The following is a 22,315-nucleotide window of genomic DNA, read 5'->3' on the forward strand; positions in this document are numbered from 1 at the left end:
TATGCCATTTTTTTCACTTGTACAGAGTTGTGTAACCACCGAAATCAAGATACTCAACAATTGCCTGGCTGGGCGTGGCTCAGTGGTTGAGCATAGACCTAGGATCCAGGCAATCGAGGTTCGATTCCAGGTCATGGCACACACCCAGGTTGCGGGCTCGCTCCCCAGTCGGGGATGCACAGGACGCTGCTGATTGGTGACTCTCTCATCATTGATGTTTCAACTCTCTCTCTCTCCCTCTCCCTTCCTCTCTGTGAAATCAATAAAGATATATATATATATTTTTAAAAAGATACTCAACAATTCCATTACCACAAAGAACTCCCTGTGCTACCCCTTTATAGTCATATCCAGCACCCTTCTCCCCACCATCCCAAGCCTCTGCAGCCACTAATTTGTTCTCTATTTCTATCATGTCGTCACCTACAGATGCTATATATAAGTGGAATCACACAGTATGTGACTTTTTGAGATTGGCTTTTTTTCACTCAGCGTAATGCCCTTGAGAACCATTAAAGTTCTTGGCGTGCATCAATAACGTGGCTCCTGCCCGGCCGGGCGTGGCTCAGCAGTTGAGCGTCAACCTAGGATCCAGGCGATCGGGGTTCGATTCCAGGCCAGGGCACATGCCTGGGTTGTGGGCTCTCTCATCATTGATGTTTCTGTCTCTCTCTCTCTCCCTCTCCTTTCCTCTCTCTGAAATCAAAAAAGATATATTTAAAATAAAATAACGTGGCTCCTTTTTATGACTGTGTGGAATTCCATAGTGTGGATGTGCCACAGTTAAGTTTTATCCATTACGTTAAAGGAACATTAGGTTGTTCACAGTTTCTGAATTTTACAAATAAAACTTCTACGACCATTTTCGCACAGGTATGGATCCCATCTCTCTGGGATAAAGGCTCCGAAGTGCGACTGTTAGGTTGTGTGATGAGTGTCCACATACGCTTATTTTCATCTGTCGTCTGTGTATCCTTCTTGGTGAAATGCGTCTTCATGTTGTTTGCCCATTTTCTAATTAGGTTGAGTTTTTAACTTCTGAGAGTTATTTATACATTCTAGATAGAATACGTGGTCAAATATAAGGTTTCCAAATATTTGTTCCAGTTTATAGCTTATCTTTTCACCCTTTTAACACTCTTTCACAAGTCAAAAGTTTTAAATTTTAATGAAATCCTATTCATCAATTTTTTTCTTTTATGGTTCATGCTTTTGGTGTCATGGCTAAGAACTTTTTGCCTGAAGATTTTCTCCTGTTTTCTTTTGAAAGTTTTACAGTTTATGTTTTACATTTAAATTGATTATCTATTTTCAGTTATTTTATGTATATAGTCTAAGGTTTAAGTTGAGGTTCTTTTTTTTGTGTCTATAGATATTCAATTGCTCTAGCACCATTTGTTGAAAAGAAAAACTGTATTAATTTTGCACCTTTGTCAAAAATCAATTGGCTGTACTTGTGTGGAGCTACTTGTGGGTTCTCTATTCTGTTGCATTTATCTATTTGTATATCCCTCTGGCAATAGCATAATCTTGATTACTGTAACTACATAATGTCTTAAAATTGGGTAGTGTGATTTTCCTCACATTACCCTTCTTTCTCAAAACTGTTTTAGCTAGTCTAGTTACTTCGTCTATACAAATTTTAGAATAATCTATCTATACCTACAAAACTTGTACTAGAATTTTGATAGGAACTGTATGAGAACTATATATCTTGGGAGAACTGTCATTTTTATTATATTGAGTTTTCCAATCCATGAACACAGTATTTCTCTCCATTTATTTAGATCTTTGATTACTTTCATCAGTACTTTGTAATTTTCCTGGGTATGCCTTTTAAAAGCAACACAAGTAATAAACTAGAAATAGCTTATAAATGCTACCAAAATAAAAGGTGATAGTCCAAACAAATTTTGAAAGTCAAAATTATCTTAATTAACTAAAGTTAAAGATAAAAAATAACACAAACCCAAATAAGGGACAAATAAGCAGATTTTTCTGAAAGTCAGGCTTTACATAATTTACAAAGAAATGAAAGGGCACCACAGGGAATTTTGCAATTAAAACAGTATGCAGATTGGAAGTATAAAGAGGATAGAGTATCTTCCAATTTTATGCAGCACTGTTTTCCTCCACTTTTTGGATTATTTACTCTCTGTATCAAGTCTGTTCATTACATGTGCAATAACAGCACAAGATGAGGGCTGTAAATTATATAATTTCAAAGGTCCCTTTCAAGTCTTATTTTATAAATGATGTTTCTATTTATTTTTTTTAAATATGTCTTTATTGATTTCAGAGAGAGGAAGGGAGAGGGAGAGAGAGAGAGAGAGATAGAAACATCAATGATGAGTCATTGATTGGCTGCCTCCTGCACGCCCCCTGCTGGGGATCGAGCCCACAACCCAGGCATGTGCCCTGACCGGGAATTGAACCTCAATCTCCTGGATCATAAAGTCAATGCTCAACTGCTAAGCCACACCGGCTGGGCAATAAATGATATTTTAAAGAGTAAGTGGTAGAAAATAATGCCTTATGAGTTTTGCTGCTTAGATATCTACAAAAGGAAGGTCAGTGGAAAAAAAATTCTGTTGAATAGCAAATGTATTAACTTTTTAGACAATTTACTACAGCTATGGGGGAAAGTGGGATAGGAGACAATCAAAGGGATTAAAATTATTTAGCACAGAAATAAGAATTCTGTGAAAATACCTGGGAGATAATCAGGAGGTTATGTACCTACCCAAGGGAAATAAAGTACAATTTTAAAATATATCCAAGAACACATTCGTAACAGTTGGAGCTCAAAATAGTGAGAATGCAGTAGGTTCTACAAACCCTGAAATAAGGAAGGTTCTATTAATGATGAGTGAAGTACAGCTGTGAAGGCCTGAGAGGACCCAAATCACTCACATATCCCCCCAACATTTTACAAGTGTATAACCCAAGCCTTCGGAAAACCATGCCCAGCTTTCAAATATGACTGAGAAAGAAGAACATGAAGACTGGAGACTGAGGGGAAAACAACAGTGACCGTTTCCTGTTCATCCCTGTGTCTCCCAGAATGCTTACCCGGTTCACACACAATACTCGCTTGGTAGATTGCTGAGGACATGCCGAGGCTATCCCAAAGCAAATGGAATTATAATTTGTGGAGAGACAAAAGAAGATAATTTCTGAAAACCAAGAGCGTGGACATCACTTTCAGAACTATTGATAAAGACATCACGCCAGGGAAGTTTGACAAAGCACAGAGACAGTCAAGAAGCAGGAAGGATTTCTCATTCAGGGTCAAACACACATATCATAATCACCTCCTTCGCATTACCCGTAACCTCACTGCTAAATATGTTCCACTGCCAGACGTGGCAGGGTGTGAGTAGGGTATGAGCCGGAGAATGAAGAAGAGAGAGAGAGAGAAGGGGGAAGTGCATTATTAGTCACACTTGGCCAACTGCTCGGATGTGAGAGAGCAAAACTAAAAGCAAGTAAGAAAACGAGTGTTGCCCCCAACACATTTTTACAATCAAATGAAAGAAAAATATTCAAATTGCCTCAATACTAAATAGTTTATTGGTGCCACATGATAATGTATAACCAAACCCAAAAGCATGAAACAAAAGCTAAAAACAGGAACTAAAGTTAAAGGTCAAAGATTCACGATCCTACGAACCTTAAAGCTACAGGATGTATTTAAACTCCATTGAATCACGGCTGTACTACAGCATTAACTTGATTTTTAAAATAGAGCATCAAATCGGGCAGGGAAAAATGTATTAATATAGTGCTTAATAAATTCAGGAAGTCATTTACTAGTCTGTATGAGCTAACCTAACAGAGGATTCAGGTGAGTAAGCAGAAATAGAAGCAACTCCTGATGCCACCTGTTTTGCCCTCTCTTGCCAATCTAGAAACAGCTGCACATGAACGCTCCAAATGACAGAAAACCTTGGGATTCTTTGACCCCATTATCACTCTCTGCCTTTACCACAATCATCTCTACAACGCACCGAGTCTGCCTTTCATTGTTCACAACTTTTAAACAGCATTTAGTCCGCATTTTAAGAGTCTTTGGAAGGGGACTATTTCTCTGCATTTGGTAATATACAGTATAAGGGAAATTTACTAAAAATAAACAGTTCAGTGTTAAGACCAAATAAGATACATAAATGCATTCAGATGTCCCCGTCACATACAAATCTTGACACAACCAAAGGTGAGGAAGAGTATTATTCTGCTGATGAGGAACTTTAAAATTTAATTCTACCAAAAAAAAGAAAAATGGCTTCTGTCCACTAGTGAAATATAACATTTAAAATTTCCACAGATATTGAGAGGCTCTGTCTATGTAAATGTTTTCTTTTAAACTTTCTGCCAGAGCTTGAACCTTTCTTACTGTGATGAACAAATAAATTACTTTTCACCAACTCCTAACTTTAGCCAAGAGTGCCTTTTCACGATTAAAAACAAACAAACAAACAAAAATCCTTAACAGATTAGAGAGGGTTAATGACAGCCACAAATTCTTCGTCACTGCTCCCAAGAGGTATCCGGGCTGGGCCTATGACTGTTTGTCTAACAGAAAAGGGCAGAAATGACATTGCACCAGTTCTGGACTAAATCTTTCAGGGGCCTGGCAACTTCTGCTTCCTCCACTTTGGAATCTAGGAGCCATACTGTGAGAAAGTTCAAGCAGCCACATGCATGAGGAGAATCCAGGCCCCAGCTGACAACTTCAGCTAAAATCCCAGTGGATGGATAGCAGGTACCAACTTGCCAGCCACCCAAATGAGCTATCTTGGAAAGAAATCCTAGAGCCCTAGTCGAACTGTCCCAGCTGACAACATGCAGACCAGAGATGAGCCATCCTTATAAAACCTGGCCAAATCCTAAAATTGTGAGCAAGAAGATAAATGTTTTCTTAAACCAGAAAATTTGGGGGTGATTTGCTATACAGCAATAGATAACTGAAACCAAAATTTGGTACCAGAATTGGGGTGTCACAAAAACCTAAAATGTGTACTGGCTTTGGATCCAGGTGGTGGGCAGAAGAGGATGAATCTGGAGAATGCTGTTAATAAAGATTTGAAAAAGTAAAGGAATGTTTTTGGTGGCTGAAGAAAGGGAACCAGCATTACATTCTGGCTGAATACTTAGCACGCCCACTGCATGCAGTAATGTGGAAGGTAGAACGTTACCCAATGAACTCATGAATCTGACTAAAGAGAATTCCAGGAAGAATGCTAAAAGTACCGACTGGCTTTTTAAAAGCTGCCTATGATAAAGTACAGGAGTAGTGAGATGAGCTAAAAAGAAACCGTTTTGTTCCTTTCCAAGCAGAATATAGAGGAAATAAATACAAAGGAGTCAGACTTAATGGAATAAAAAATAAAACTATTCCTTATTTCAGCATCTTAGCAAAAGACACACAAAGTAAATAGCTCAGGGTAAAGATCAAATCCTATGGCCTCGAGGATGTGGTTGTACAATGGTTTGATGAGCCTCATAAAGATTTGAGGTGGTTCCTCATAGACTCTTTCTATCTAGACCAGTGGTTCTAAAACTTCGTGTGTGACAGATGCAGCTAGTGTGGGGGAGGGGATGGAGATGGGGGTGGGAGGGTGTTGCTGAAACCCAGATTGCTGGGCTGGATCCTCCCAGTTTAATTCAGCAGATCTAAAATGGGGTCTGAACACTGCAGTCAATTCCCAGGTGATGCTAATGCCACTGACACAAATACCACACTTTGCGAATCAGAGGTAGACCAAAAGGCTTGAAAGAATTTTAAGGGTGCATCTTAAGGACCATCTCTACCAGACACTAGAGCTTCTAAGAATCTTTTTTTTTTTTTTTTTTAAATATATCTTTATTGATTTCAGAGAGGAAAGGAGAGGGAGAGAGAGAGACAGAAACATCAATGATGAGAGAGTCATTGATCGAGCCCACAACCAGGGCATGTGCGCTGACCGGGAATTGAACCCTGATTGCCTGGATCCTAGGTCAACGCTCAACCCCTGAGCCACGCCCGGCCGGGTGAGCTTCTAAGAATCTTAAAGGTATTTTCACACAACACTCTGATTTAAAGGCAGTTCTGCCCGGCTGGGCGTTGCTCAGCGCTTGAGCATCGACCTAGGATCCAGGCGATCGGGGTTCGATTCCCAATCAGGGCACATGCCCGGGTTGCGGGCTCGATCAATGACTCTCTCATCATTGGCGTTTCTATCTCTCTCTCTTCTTTCCTCTCTCTGAAGTCAATAAAGATATATTAAAAAAATAAATAAAATAAAAAATAAAGGCAGTTCTTCTTTGAGCCCTGTCTCAAAGAGATTTGTGGAAATAAATGATTTTTACCTAATGCTGTGAACCCTGAGAGATACGTGGGTAATCTCACAAAGACTCTGAGAAATGTTATCAGTGGAAGCATTATCAGTCTGGACTGAAAAGACAGAAAGAGTTCAAAATAAAATATATCAGGGCTTTATTCAGACAGAAAGAGGCTGCAAACATGAACCATTTCTTGTGAAAAAGTACGAAGATTCAGAAAACACAGCCCAGAGCCTAGAGGGTGGAGATAAGAGCCATGTAGAGCCACCCGACTTATAAACTGGCCCCTAAACAAGGAACCACTGACATACACCTGGCTGAATTTTAGAACTGCTATGGATCAGGGACTAGTATGTGCCTCCCAAGTCTCCCCCTTCTGTCCTTTTTTAAATTCATATACCATACAATTCATCCCAAGTTTGCAATTCAAAGATTTTTAGTATATTCACAGATACACACAACCAATGAATTTTAGAACATTTTTATCACCTCAAAAAGAAATCTGTACACTTTAGTTATCATTCATACCCCCCACCATTTATCCACGCCGCCACCACCCACCCCCAGCCCTTATAAATCACTGACCTACTTTCTGTCTCTATAGATTTGCCTATTCTGAGTATAAATGGAATCATATAAGATGTGGCCTTTTGTGACTGGCTTATTTCACTTACCATATTTTGAAGATTTATCCATGCTGTAGTATGTATTAGTTTTTCATTCCATGTATAGATATCCTAAATTTTATTTATCCATTCTTCAGTTGATGAGTGTCACTATGATCATGCGTGTACAAGTTTTGTATGGAAATACGTTTTCCAGCCTCGTCTGCCCCTTGACCTGATTTAGATGATGAGATCCTGAACTAAGCTGATGTAGCAATGGAGTGAGATTGTGAAGTCTTGTGTGTGAGTTAGCCTAGTCTGCACGTGTGAGAGGCCAGAGAGCACACCCTGGTAAACTGTTATTTTGGTGATCACCTCCGAAGAACTACACTTCGGATTCATGTCTTTGTATGGTGCCTTCTCACACTGACGATGGGGTGGGCACATTACTGCTTAGACCATTAAAATATGGCAGAAATGATGCAGTGCCAATTCTGGCCTTAGCCCTTAATTGGATGGGCGGCATCCACTTCTTCCCCTTTGGAGCCCCCAAGGCAGCCCAAGCAGCCACTGGGTCCCAGCTGAGCTCTCTAAGCCTCAGGACAACAGCCATTCCAGTGCCCAGTCAATACCGCACGAAGCGGAACTTCCTGGTCAACCCACTGAATCTGAGGTTACAAACTGCTGTTTTAAGCTATTAAATTTTGGAATGGTTTAATAAAAAAACAAAACACAGGCCCCTCTTGGTATATTCTGAACTTCAATTTTCTCTAGTTATGATAAGCTAGTTAGTTATGACGAAATGTAATGTGGAATAAACATATTTTTCTGCCAAAAATTTATTGCATTATACCTACGATCAATTTAACAATCATTTAAGCAAATGAAATATACTTTCTAAAGAGTCTATCTTAGAAACAGATCTTGGAGTCAAAAATAATGACAGAACTTAAGAGTTTTCGCCCTAGCCAGTGTGGCTCAGTTGGCCGGAGTGCTGTCACATACACCAGAGTGTTGCGGGTTCGGTTACTGGTCAGGGCACATACCTATGTTGCGGCTCCGTCCCAGGTTGAGGGGGTGTACGGGAGGCAACCAATCGATGTTTATCTTTCTCTCTCTCCCCTCCTCTCTCTCCCTTTCTCTCTTAAAAAAAAAAAAAAAAAGCTTAAGAGTTTTCACTAGAAAGCAATGAGCAGGTCCATAGGCCATCGGGGGGACTGGCCAAGGATGGGAGACCTCAGCACTGACTGGCATCTCTTGGTGCTCAGCAAGGCATAGCAGGGGGACAGACAAATCCAAGGAAAGGCCCTGTACATCAAGTAAATTCACAATAGGAATCTGAAAGTCAGGAGGGGATATACAGAAGCAATCTGTGGTAATAGCTAGGGAAACCTCAAGGCACAGTCACCGGGTTAAGATGGCAAGTCTTCTGAAGCTTGTTGTTATGGCAACCAGCAAAGATTTTCAACATCAGTAACTCCAATATAAATTTGTAAGCTCTGCTTTCTCTTACGCTGATGCAGCTGCTGTCCTTCTGCTTAGCTGTTTTGGATTTAAAGGGCCCTCACATGTCTGATCCAGTCACAGTGTCTTTCTGTCCATCCTAGGGATGCCATGATGGCATATGGGGACCCAGAGGGTTTCTGCATCTCCAGAATAGGGGTGATAATAGTAAAGCCCTCAGATGGTAGAATTATTCTTCTAATTTTCACAGAATAGTGTTTCAAAAAGTTCCAGACACCTAGTAAACTCTCTTTACTATATTATCAGCATATCGCATTTGTTAAACTATAAGTATATCTGCCCTAAAAACAACTTTCAAGAAAAAAATTTAAATATAAGAGTATCAAATCACAAGTCTCTTAATAGGGACCTAGTTTAAACAAATTATAGTATAGCTATACAGTGAAATATTAGGCTGCCTTCAAAGAGATGATAAAATAAGAACACTGAAAAAGATTTGATGTGGAAAATTCCTAATATGTAAAAGAAAAACTGAGTTGAAAAAAATATATAATTTCATTCTTAAAATAATTATATACTGTTTATATATACATAGGAAAAGAATCTGGTAGAGCCTCAGACTAAACAGACATCACAATTTGGGTGGAAATTTCACTTTCTACATGATATATTACTCTGATCTTTTTTTAAATAGTAAGCACATGACTCTTACAATCAGAAAAACATTAATGCAAAGGCACTTTTAAATTCTTTTTAAAATATAGCATACTTTTACCTGGATTTGTTCATAGAGTTTTCAATGTTCATTCTTCTTTAGCACGCAAGTAACTCAAGTCTGTTTTTAGAACAGTGTCAGAAGCTGCTATATGAGCTGTTTCCTGTATCGGGCAGCTATTTTTAATTAATGAGCACTCTGTTGTAAGAGTTCACTAGAAATAAAAACACCAACATTTTTGCAAGTTAAACTAAAGAAATGCTTACTCTCTAAAACACAATGAAAGATTTAAGTTAGAAAAAAGAATCCTACTTTATGTAGTATTTAGTGATATGTAGTGTTTAGTGTTAAGCACTTTATTTCCAATGTGATAGTGAGATAAATTAATCTCATTAAAAATTCCTCAAGGAGCAGATCTAAATTCTATTTGCTTAATTTCACCTAAAAAATAATGCAACATCCTTCACATAGTAGGCAGTCAAATGTGAGCTGCGAGAAAATCAGAGGTAAGAGAGATGAAAGAGAATACAGAAATAAAATTTCTTTTGAACCAAATATTTATTTATTTTTTTAGAAATGTTATTTTTATTTTTTTTTAAATATATCTTTATTGATTTCAGAGAGAGGAAGGGAGAGGGGGAGAGAGAGAGATAGAAACGTCAATGATGAGAGAGTCGTCATTGATCGGCTGCCTCCTGCACAACCCTGACCAGGGACCAAGCCCGCAACCCGGGCATGTGCCCCGACCGGGAATCAAACCCTGATCACCTGGATCCTAGGTCAACGCTCAACCGCTAACCACGCCTGGCCAGGCTGAACCAAATATTTATTAAGCAATTATGTGCAAAAATACTGTCCTAGCCTGGCCGGGCATGGCTCAGCAATGAGCATCGACCTAGGATCCAGGAGATTGAGGTTCGATTCCCGGTCAGGGCGCAAGCCCAGATTGCGGGCTTGATCCCCAGTGGGGGGCGTGCAGGAGGCAGCCGATCAATGATGACTCTCATCATTGATGTTTAAACTCTCTATCTCCCTCTCCCTTCCTCTCTCTAAAATCAATAAAGATATATATATATACATATTTTTAAAATACTGTCCTACTCTCACTAGAAAAATTAAAATTGTAGTTGCTCTATCTGAAAGTATAAGTAGCAACATAATTACCCCCTCTACTTTATTAGATTGGCTCTAGGTTTATATAAGATAATATGGCTCAAAAGATAACTGCTATGTAAACAAATTTTCCAATTCTTCAACCCACGGGCTGCCCGATATCACAAGGAGTCTTCTGAAGAGCCAGCAGCAATGAAAGTGGCTACACAGCAGAACCTGAGTTCCAAAGGTCCCACACCAAGCCATTCTCCCACAGAATGGAGATGGGATTTTCCTGTAATTCTAAGAGAAGGCGCTAAGAAGGTCCCCACTACACCATGTATGGTAATGTGCAGTCCAGTCACAAAAGAGGGGGTTATTGTTCTCTTGCCAAACTATAATCCTCATGACAGGTGGCAACCCACCCAACTATACTAAACTCTACTCCACACCCTCTTCACTCACCAGTTCCCTAAATTCCTTGCATTTGTAAACTGCTTCACAATTTTTAGTTTTTTTATCCATTAATTTGATTCCAACAGGTTATAAAATGTCTACCTAACACATTTAACTAAAAATGCTGGCATTTAAGAGAAATCTGAGGTTGGGGTGGATTCAACATATGGCCCCCATGGGCTGAAGTCCTTTAAGGGAGCCTTACACCTGTAGCATATCCCACAGACGGGCTGTGATGGTTAATTCTACACATCAGCTGGAGGGTATTTTTAAATGAGATTAAATCGGTGAACTCCGAGTAAGCAGATTGCTCTCTATAATGTGGGTAGGCCTCATGCTATCAGTTGAGACTGAATGAAAAAAAATAAAAATAAAAAAAGACCAGCCTGCCTGAGCAAGAGAAAATTCTCCAACACACTGCCTTTGAACTTTAATCTGGACCACTGGCTCTCCTGGGCCTGGAACTTGCTGGCCCACAGTATAGATCTGGGTTTGCCAGGCTCCATAAACATGAGCCAATTCCTTATAAAATACTTGTGTGCACACACGCACGCACACACACACACCCCTATTGGTTCTGTTTCTCTGGAGAATCCTGACCGATACAGGTAGTCCCCTCGGGAAGGCATCGCCTGGCTACCAGCAGTTTAATACGCACACAGGAAGAGTCATTTGACAGGGATGAATGGCCTCCTATGACCAGGGGCATGCCTAACCTTCCTTCCTACCACGGGGCTCTCCAGCAAACCATTACTGTTGTGAGGGGTTGCATGAATACACCAGGAGCAGATAAAGCTATGGCACTTTATTATCCCTTACTTATTAGATCCCGACGAAGAGAAATGATTTCTGAAAGCAATTCATACTCTACTCAAAGCTCAAAAACACAAATATAAAATTCAGATAATTAGATGGATAAGCCTGAGCGATGTGAGGTCATTGTGGAAATGAGAGGAAAAAGGGAGAGGAAAAAAATGACAATGGTAGAAAGTGCAATGGCCCTGGATTCGGTGCAGCACAAACATTACTCTCCTGCACAAATGACTGAATTATTCATGCCTGCCCCCAAAACTCAACATTACCAAATATCGACCTAAATAGGTATGCAACTTCTCCATCCAGTTCTCACCCCCTTCACCAACATTTGCCTGGTTAAGCAAATGACCATCTGTAACTGTGCCACCTTGTGGTTACGTTTCATCCTCATTTCATGGCAGCCTATCTCATCTTGCGGCTGCCCCTCCCCCCCCCCCCCCCCCCCCCCCGCAGCAGCACCTATAAGGAATCCCTTCACCACCACCTTCTCATCACTGACAGTGCTCCTGCTCTGGGCTCTGCTTCTGGCCCCTGACACTCATCTCCCCATGAAGACGGTGCCCATAGCCTACCCTCGCAATTTACATATTATACTTACTTCTCTCTCACCAAACCAATGTTTTGAAGTATTTCTTACATATAAACATTTTAAGAATATACCTTCTCCCCTTTGCCTCTCACTTCCGCAATGTTTCCTGCCCTACACTCACTATACCTCTCTAGCTTTAAGCCCTATCACAAACTGAAGTTACAGGTGAAACAGCTATTATTATACACAACTGAAAGGTGAGGGGCAGAGGCAAAAAGAGATGAAATGACTTGTACAAGTTCAGATTGTAAATCAACGATAAAACTACAACTAGGACCCATTTTCTATTAACTCTTATTTTCACGTCGAATTCACAGGGAGGCAATATAATAGTTATTAAATAGTAAATAACTATTTACTATTAATAAATATTTATACTATTTATTAGTATAATAAATAGTTATTTAATAAATAGTTATTAAAAGCACAGGATCTCAAGTCAGATTATACTTGTTCCACCACTTATCAAACTATGACCCTCGATATTAAGCTAAACTATTAGTGGCTTGGTTTTCTCATCTGTAAAAGCTGGAATAATAATAGTATCTATCTTCACTGGGATTTTGAGATTTCATGAGATAAAATGTGTAAAACCCTTTGAATGAACACTGCATAGTACATAGGAAGTTCTCCACAAACTTTATCCCTTCTTCCTATTATTACTGAATCAGCCTTCCAATGGTTATATAATGTACATGCCCTACTCACCCTTGTCTTTTTTCTTTAATCTTTGCAGAATCAAGAATTTCAGCTGGATGAGGCTAAACACATTTAGAAACTGTGTCTAATCCAGTGTTTATTTACACAGCATGCTTCATTGGGTCACATGCAAATTAAGTGCTTAGCAAAACTTCAATAGAAACTGCGGACAGAAATGAAAATCACAACTTAAAAGAATATTTCTACCTGTTGACTACTTACTGACTTTGCGAAATACTCAGTAAGTGCAGAACTTGACTTATTTTTCCCCCTAATGGGATCACTTTACAGGACACCAACAAGGCAGTCTTGATGTGACTACATTCTAAACCCAAGAAGCAACTACAGTGTGTGGTCCTCTTACTTTGCCATTTGTGACACTGGGCCTTTACTCAAAACCTTCAGTTATTCTGCCCACATGGAGCAACACTTCTGCAAAGCACTGGGCGGGCAGGAAGGCAGAAGACCTGAGTTTTTCATTTAAATTCTCACACAACCTTTTCAGACCTCAGTGTTGCCAACAATGACACCACCTACCCCTTACTACGGCAGGTTTTCCAGAACAAGAACAGCAAAGATGGGCATTTAGCACAGGCTTCCATGTTTGCTGCATGGGGGCGGGGGGGGGGGGGACACATGTTTGTGGGGACTGTATTGATGTTCCTTCAGTGAGGACTTCTTAAATACCTGACGGACAAAGTCAAGATGAATGAGTTATTTGCCTTTAAACAATGATGTATTTTTTGTGCTATACTCTTCAAACTAATTTGTCTCCCAAAGAATTCCTATTTAGTATTAATCCACAAAGGTACTCTTGACACTCACATTTTAAATTACATATTACAAAGGATTTTAGAAATCAAGGTTTTTAGTAATAAGGCAGAGCTGGGTTGAAGCTTTACTCTCGCCAACCAGCTACATAGTAGGTTAGCAAGCTAGCTAACCCCTTGAATCCTTGGGTTTTCTTTGCTTTGTTTTTTTGGTGGTGGTGAGTGTTTTGAACAAAGCAGACAATTTCATCTTTGCTCTGAAGCACAAATAAGATCCCATACACCACATTATGAACAAGAAGGTGCCCATCAGCATGGCTGCCCTACTCCACCAGCAGCTAGGGCAGCAGGTGTTGCCTTCAAGAGGTCACACCTGAATTGCTAAAGCTTTCTCAAGTGGATTCACTAGGCGATGTGACTTAACACAAGCCCACTGATCCAAGAACTGCAAGAAATAAGGTTAAAATTCACCCACAAAAGACAAACATGGTGAGTAAAAGTTTTAGCAGAAATGTCAGCTGTGACTCACAGTACTTACATTGCATTTTCATTCTGTTCTTGCCGCCTTTAATCATCTCTATGACACAAATAAGTGTGGGGTGAGCTGACAAAAATGTCAGTGCCCCCAAATCCTGTTTGCAGCACCAAGGTCTAGGATCCAAAGCTACATCTCCCAAGAGGTATAACCTTCTGATTCTGAATTTGGCCAAGGATGTTACCAGCCTAGAAAGTGTTCAGTAAAGATAGAATATCAAGCTAAAAGAATGTTTTCTTATATCTTTTTCTCTAAGGCAGAAGATTTTTCAAACTGTGGTCCTATCCCAGTTAGTCAGTCCAATAGAAAATAGTGGAGTATATAAGCACACAAGGTAAGTTCTATTTCATACACACACACATATATGTACAGTCATACTGCACTGAGTCGTAGTTAAAAATTTTGAAAGCCACTATTTGAAAGCATAGTTAATGAACGCTCTCCTGAAAATAAGTGAAAAAGTATTTACATACTCAGTTTCCATGGTAACACTACTTTTAAAAAGTCCACTGCTATGACAAAGAAAAAGAAAACAGTTTAAAAGGATGGACTCTTGAGAAAAAAGTGTTCCCTCCCACTTCAGCACTTGGGTTCCAATTGGTGATTAGTATGACCAGAAAACTAATACATTTTCAAGACAAGAGACAAACATATAAAAAGATTTACTAGGGAGGGGGCAGGTGCAGAGGGGAATAAAAATTTTTTTATTAATTCCAGGTATTGTACTAGATTATATGCCAGGTGCACATATAGGCTTTCCCCTTTAATCGTCACAATCCCGTAAGTATCACAGTGTGGTAGTCGCTATGATGTTATAGTTTTGCATGTTAAGTGATGACCTAATAAAGGTCATTTTCTTACAGTTACAGGACTGCCAAGTTTAGTAATTACCAACTGTTGACTAGCAGTGTCTAGTTGTGGCTGAATTGGTCCTACATTCAGGATTATGAATAACCAGCCAGTGGAATTTAGAACATCTTCCAGATTCTAATTTTTTCCATAAATAGACAACACTCAAAACAATACCTTAATTGGCAAAGAAATGGAATTCAAGAGTAAGTCCAGCCAGTGACTTGCTATGAGATCTGGCAAAAGCCAGCTTCTATGGCCCTTTAATTGTGCATCTATAAAATCTCCCTGACGGCAGAGCTTTGCAAAGTTTTTTGATAGCTAAGATTTTATGATTCGTGCCTTTAAGATGACACATGCTAAGTAATAAATTCCATCACCAGAAACTTTATCACCAGAGGTAGAATTAAAATAAGTAACAGAGAAATAAACTCTAGGGCACCAATTCTTTCCCTGTGGCACCCTGAATGGCTTCTCCCTACCTCTCACCCCTTCAGGTGTGGCTGACCAGGCTGCCTAACCTTATAGGCCTGCCTAGGATTCTGGCCTCTGTCTTGCCACCTAGTGGCAGCAGAATTCACATGACTAAAGTAATGTTGACTCCTTGTGTTTAAGAGACAGAAGGGTCTGGGCCTTTCCCTGAGCCAATCAAGTTCTTTCTCAGCCACCAGGCAGGCGCCAATGTAAAATGGGGAAAATACATCCGATAATGTTTACTAAATAGTAAGCACTATGACTGGCATGTGGTGGTTGCGCTGTCTCCCCTGTTATCACCCTGGTTCTTCTTTCTTGAAGCAACTGGGGGAAGACGGGGGGTGCCCCTTAGGAAGCTAAGCAGAGTCCCAAGCATTTTCACTTACAAACTGCCTCTAGTCTTTATTTTTAGAAATACTTGGAAACCTACTTGCATAAAAATTAAGTTTTGTTTTAAATAAAAGTATATAGCAGCTTCCTCATAGGTGAAAAAGAAATTGGCAGAAAGCAAATGCTAGTGCAAGGTAGGTTTCATCAGCATTGCTTTAAAAGGGAGCAAACCCTGGAGAGAATATATTAAGTGAAAGTTAATGGCCTTGAACCAGAAAAGAAAGAGAGTCAAATATAGGAGAAAATAATGTAATAAGAGCAATTAATTACTGAGTACTTCAATGTTTTGTATGTGTCATTGTACTTGACCCTGACCAGAAAAGGCAAACCATGGACTAAACTATGAAGGCATTTAAGGCTGCCACATCAGGAATGGAAAAGTGATTTTTCTGCTAACTTTCCTATGACACAGATGTGGTGTTTACTTGTCATAACTACCAGATACTCTGCAGAAAACAATCCAAATTCAAAACTGGAAAGGTCACAGTGAAGACTTTTAAAGAGTCAAAAGGAAGGACAATAATCCCAGGGCAAAGAGCATAAACCAGGAACAAGAGACGCGGTTACTTCTATTTTATAAATGCACAACATTCTTGAAATTCCCCCAGAAAGGTTTCCGTTTGTTTTATAGCATCTCCCAGTGCTCTGTGCAAATATGTGCATTCAAATTCCACTCTGCAAGTTGGATAAATTCACAGCAGACCAGTAAACCACCTGGCAAAAAGATGTCAAAATAATCAGAGAAACAGATGAATAACATTGAAGTATGACTATTAAAATCATCAGGCAAGAATCTCTTAAGCGTTGTGGCATTTTTCTCCATCTTGTTAGCTTCTAAGACTGCAGAAATTGTTTGAAAACTTTTGTTACAAGCTTAGAGACACAGGAATCATAAGGAGCCATGCAAACCTTTATCTGAAAAGGGCAATAACAACAACAAAAATCAGTAAGTTTGTATTTGCACCCGTTTTAGCTGCTTGAATAGTTATGTTTTTCCCCACATTACCCCAATTCAAAATATGATCATTTCCCAAGAGAAAAATAGTGTTTCCTAACTGAATATTCTATTATCTAACACGAACTTAGAAGAATCAACATGAACTTTGAACATGGTAAATAACTTACAGACCCCCAGACACAGAAACCAATAACACACATCACGTCTGGATTAGATGTCTCAGGTAGGGTTACTATAAATACAACTTCATAAAAAAATTCGCTAGTAATATGCTGGAGAAAGTGAGTTACTCGTATTCTTTATCTCAGGTTTTCCAATGCCCAGTCATTCAACAGAAACAATATGTAGAAAGACCATGAGTTTTGAAGAGAGCTCAGCTGAAATACTGAATCCGCAGTACAGTAACGGTGAGAGCCATCTATAAAATGGCAACATCTATTTCACGGGATTACATTAATGTTATATCACAGAGCATATACTAAAAAGTAAGCCACAGACTATATATAGTACTTAGTAGAAACTAAAAAGATTCTCATGTTACCAGAAAGGAGGCTGGCCTGGAGCAGGCCTGCCTACAGTAGGCAGTAGTGTGTGGGTTCTTGACTTCGTGCAGGAAAAATTTCACAACACTAGTCCAGGTGATTCTGAGAGTACGTTTATTAAAGCTGGGGACAGTGAAACAAGAAAGGGCTTAGGATAGAAGAAGCAAGGGGAGAGAGCCTAGGTGGGGCTGCTTGGACTCTCTAGAAGTATTATAGGAAAGGAGTGAGCCTGGGCAGGGCAGCTTTCACTCACTGGGAAGTCAGAGAAAAGGGGGCCTTGGAACAGGATCAGGAGTTTAACCTGGGTCGAGATTGCTGCTGCCCATTGGTCCTCTGGCTGCAAGTCTGTGGGGACCCTAAGAGTTTAGAAGATGCATGCCTGTGGGAGAAGAGGGGGAAGGGAAAGGCATGGGCGTGCTGGGGACATGGAGCACAGGATCTCTCAGGGCTTGAAGGTTTTTAAAGGCTGGGAGTTTAGGGGAGGTCTTAGGTGAGATCTCAATAGAATATTCATTAGCTTTTGCAAGTGTGCCCTTTTAGGGTTGTGTTCTCTGCTGACTGGTCAGTGCCAGGGCAGGGGGGTCATTAGCCATTGCAGCTGGTCCTGGCCTGGTTTTGCTGCTTTTCTGGGCCTGGAGCTGAAATACAACTGAGGCCTAGATGTTATCTCCAGGGAGGTGACCTTCTGTATCTGGCTATAAATTGCTTGGTCAGTTTGTTTAGCTATCTGTCTCAGTTTCCCCATTCCACTTGCCAAGGAATTTTCCCAACTTCTTACTATTCTGCCTCACTCAAACGACCAACTCCTCTTTTCCTTAGTTTTTCTGCATCTTTCTCTAAACCAGTCATATCCAATATTTTCATCATACAACCCATTAAAACTTTTTGACTCTGCATCCCAGGATATGAACATTTCTAAATTCTATACATGTACTACTGTGCTAATATATTACAAAATACACCAAACAGAGCTTTTAACAATATAAAGTGAAATGCAGTAAATATTGGCTTTGTAGGATTAGTTAACATCTCAAGGCATAATAACACTGAAGCCAAAATTCATACTTAACAACAGTGGATGTCAATTCAGATTTCAAAGCATCTTCATGACAATTCTGATTTTATTTTTTTGGTCATCTTCTTATTCTATTGTTACCAAACTCAAGGGTCGAAGCTTACAGTGCTCTATTCAAAAATGAGATGTGGTTGTCTCAAGGTAATTTTATATTCTTGCAGCAAGTAGAGGAGATGGGGGATTCATATTCAAAGCTCTGCCTCTCCAAAGGGAGGCTTAGCATTGCTTATATACACTAATTTGGTCATTGGAGCTGAGCTAGCGGATCAAAATACTAGACACTCTCCAAGGTCCTTTTCAGCCCTAGGACTCTGGTTTCCACTGAAATGTGCATTTGATTAGTCATGTGCTACATACTGTTCTTGGCACAAATAACAATGTAATATTTTTTAATAGTACTTAATAAGGTGACCATTTTTTAAAATTTTATTTATTTTTCAATTACAATTGAAATTAAATATTATATTAGTTTTAGGTGTATAGCATAGCGCTTAGACATTTATATAACTTACGAAGTGTTCTCCCCAATAAGTCCAGAACCCACCCACATATAGTTATTACAACATTACTGACTATATTCTCCTTGCTGTACTTTACATCCCTGTGACTATTTCGTAACTGCCAATTTGTATTTCTTAATACCTTCACCTTTTTTATCCATGATCATTTTTAATGAAATAGCTCAGTCTACATATGCATGAACTCACGTATAAACACACCACAAAACACAACTTTTGAGGTTTGGGTCCATTGAGGACATCTTGAAGCCCCAAGAATGCTGTAACAATACATATTATTCCATATTAATTTGACAAGTCAAGTGCAGGCTGTCTTTTCTTATAAAAGACCCTAGCAATTAGATATTAAAAATTTCCCCTACACCCTACAAACACTGCAGTGTATTTGTGACATATACTTGTGGCATTCATTGGATAGACTAGTTCCAAAACGAGGACAGTTGTAAATGACAAGAAAAGTAATCTAGTCCCCACAATTCTCCATCTTAAGAGGATCATGATATCTTTAGGCATTATTATTTTAGGTGTAGGAGTCCCGAATTAAGTTAATGAGGAAAAACGACCCTAGACACACTGGCTAAAATATCAAACATCTCACAGTGACTCTCCTTATTACCTCTGATTTCTAGTTTAAATAAAAATAAGCAATATTGAGACACAATACTTTTTAAAATGACACTGTTTTTCTTGGTTGAAATTATGTTTGCCAATAAGTAACCTTCTAATGATATAATATAGAATTTATGAAAAGTAGAGAATAGAGTCCTATTTTGCTTTTTAAAATCTAAAGGTTTCCAAATAATTTAATTCCTTCATCAAGTACACACCTGCCCATTATAGAGCTCAGAACAGGTTATACCAGTTCATGTTCCCTCATTTTCATTTTGTTCCAAATATCATCTGTTGTTGCAAAAACAACAAACATTTAAAAGAACATTTATTTTTAAAAAAGAAAAGAAAAAGAAAACAAAGCAGCATCCCAGCTCATTAGCAGACTGAAGACCTTTGTGTCTCAACTACAAAAGGGGAGGCAGGAGTCTCAGACAATTCAAACAAGAAAATGCCAGATTATTTGTTCACAGACACTTCCATTTTAAAGGATGGCATCCCTTTGGGCAAAAAGAACTACTAAACTTCTTTAGAACATATGGTGGCTCTAACTTTTCTTAATGTCCATCAATTCTTTCGGATTAACTTTGTTTAGTTAAAACTTTCTGGATTAAGTTCATTCAAGAATAAAAGAGCATGACCTGAACTTTAAGAGATTTTGGTTGAAATGGATCCAAAATTAAATTAACGACAATAACAATAATATCAATCTTATAAATAAGGTTATAAATAAATCCTCCCACCAGTTCCTTTGCCTTCCAAACTGACCTTTAAGTTTTGAGCAGAATACATTCTCCTAAAAGTGGCAATTCCAGAAGAACCAAGGGGGCATTATTCTTTTACTATAATACTCTCTCCAAGTCACTAAATAGTAATTATTCAGGTGCCATGAGAATAGAAAAGGGAAGAAAAAAAGACTACAGGATTACTGCTTACCCACTGTCCCCTTAAAACTCATTCACAGCAATAGTCATATCATGAGTATATTTTGATCATATTCAAAAGTATTCAATTACAGTGAAAAAATTGGCATGATGTATTTCCTGAACCTCGACCAATTTTAGAAAATTTTTAATAATAGCTTTAGGAGAGCTGCAACATGAGTAATGATTTTATTCAAATTTTACTTAAACAAACTTTACATAGTACTTGAGCAAAAACACCAGCTAGAAATAAGAGATCCAAACTCACTTTCATGACAGTAACGCTCATAGAGTATTTGCCTAAAAAAAACTGTGGTCTGCAAATGGACAAGTACCTATTCATTAAAATTACTAATTCCTTTTACTTTCTGAATCATTAGGCTACTGCTACGGCTATCACAATAATTACTCTTTTTAAATACAAAGAAAAGAACACAATCACAAAATCTTCTGTAGGACTCTGACTAACAGCTGTTACTTTATTCACTTCCCAGTGTAACTTTATGATTCAGAGGACAAATATTTTCATGCAGGCCAAGTTTTTAAAATGAGAAAGGATCAAGTTTCCTTATTCAGAACCTAGGTTTTGAACTAGATTATGCTGCCTCCTAGAGGCCAAAGGTATATTAAAACACGTATATCCATCCCAGTCTAGCTTTAACATCACATAGCCTCAAATTCATCTTGATAATGACCAAACAGAACATGCCCTGCTTATTTTCTTAAGTGATTCTTTTCCTAATTCATAGGTATATATCTACTTGCATTTAAAAAGCTGAAATGGTTAGGGGAAAAGTCCACTGCAAATGACCCAACCCTAAAGAGAGAGAGCAAATGACATACACATTCTGCTGTCAATCACAAAAATTGAATATTAATAAATACAAACATTTAAAAATGTATAATGTTAAGTTTAAATACAATTATCCGGATAGGTTAGAGCCATATGCCTAAAAAAGCTCTAATTATAAAGCAAAACTTTATCTGTAAGTATAATGTCCTATTAAACAAAATGGATAAATGTGTTTCTCAACCCAGCAAACAGATAGAGAATGAACACACATGGCAAGCAACTGCTGCTGGGAAATCCTTGTTCACAATATTATTGTTAAAGAATCTGTAGAAAACACTGAGGGGAATAAAACTTAATTCAAGGAAGTCAAGTACAATGCAACCTTCCTCATTTCTTTTTGGCTGCATGCTGCTTCATTGTGTTGGTGTAATAAAAGCTCTGACAAGTGGGAAGTTTCAATGCATTCACATGGGGCAGTTCCGTAACAGTTACCCTGGGGATTCCAGCACAAAGAACCATTCTAAGTAGGTCAAAGCGCCCCAAACAGTATTTAGATCACCAAAACCTTCACAGAAAACTTTAATGCTCTGTCACTTCACCCAGAAAGGAAAAAAAATACAAAGGATCACAAGATACATTGTTAGAAACAAGGGCACTGAAGATTTAAAAAGGGCAACTATTAAAAGAATTTTCTGAGAGTCTACATTGGAGTCTAGTCCATTTAAGTTATTTACCAGCAAAATACTTGGTCAAAAGCATACTTATGATCCTGTTGAATTAAATGAAAGAAAGTAAAACAAAACCACTAGATTAGAGATATAGACAAACAAATCGAAAGTTGTTTAAAACAATCATTTGGTATGGACTCAGAAGCTGGAATCTACCACATCGATTCGGTTTCTAAATATTAGTGATAAAAATAAAAGATTTTAAAAGGACTTCTAGCCCTAGCCAGTTTGGCTCAGTGGTTAGAGCATCAGCCCGCGGACTGAAGGGTCCCAGGTTCAATTCTGGCCAAGGGCACATGTGTACCTAGGTTGCAGGCTCAATGCCCAGCCTGGTCGGTGGGCGAGCGGGAGGCAACCAATTGATGTCTCTCTCTCATATCGATGTTTCTTT

The sequence above is a fragment of the Miniopterus natalensis genome, chromosome 2 (genome assembly GCF_054644295.1).
Source record: "Miniopterus natalensis isolate mMinNat1 chromosome 2, mMinNat1.hap1, whole genome shotgun sequence".
Lineage (NCBI taxonomy): Eukaryota > Metazoa > Chordata > Mammalia > Chiroptera > Miniopteridae > Miniopterus > Miniopterus natalensis.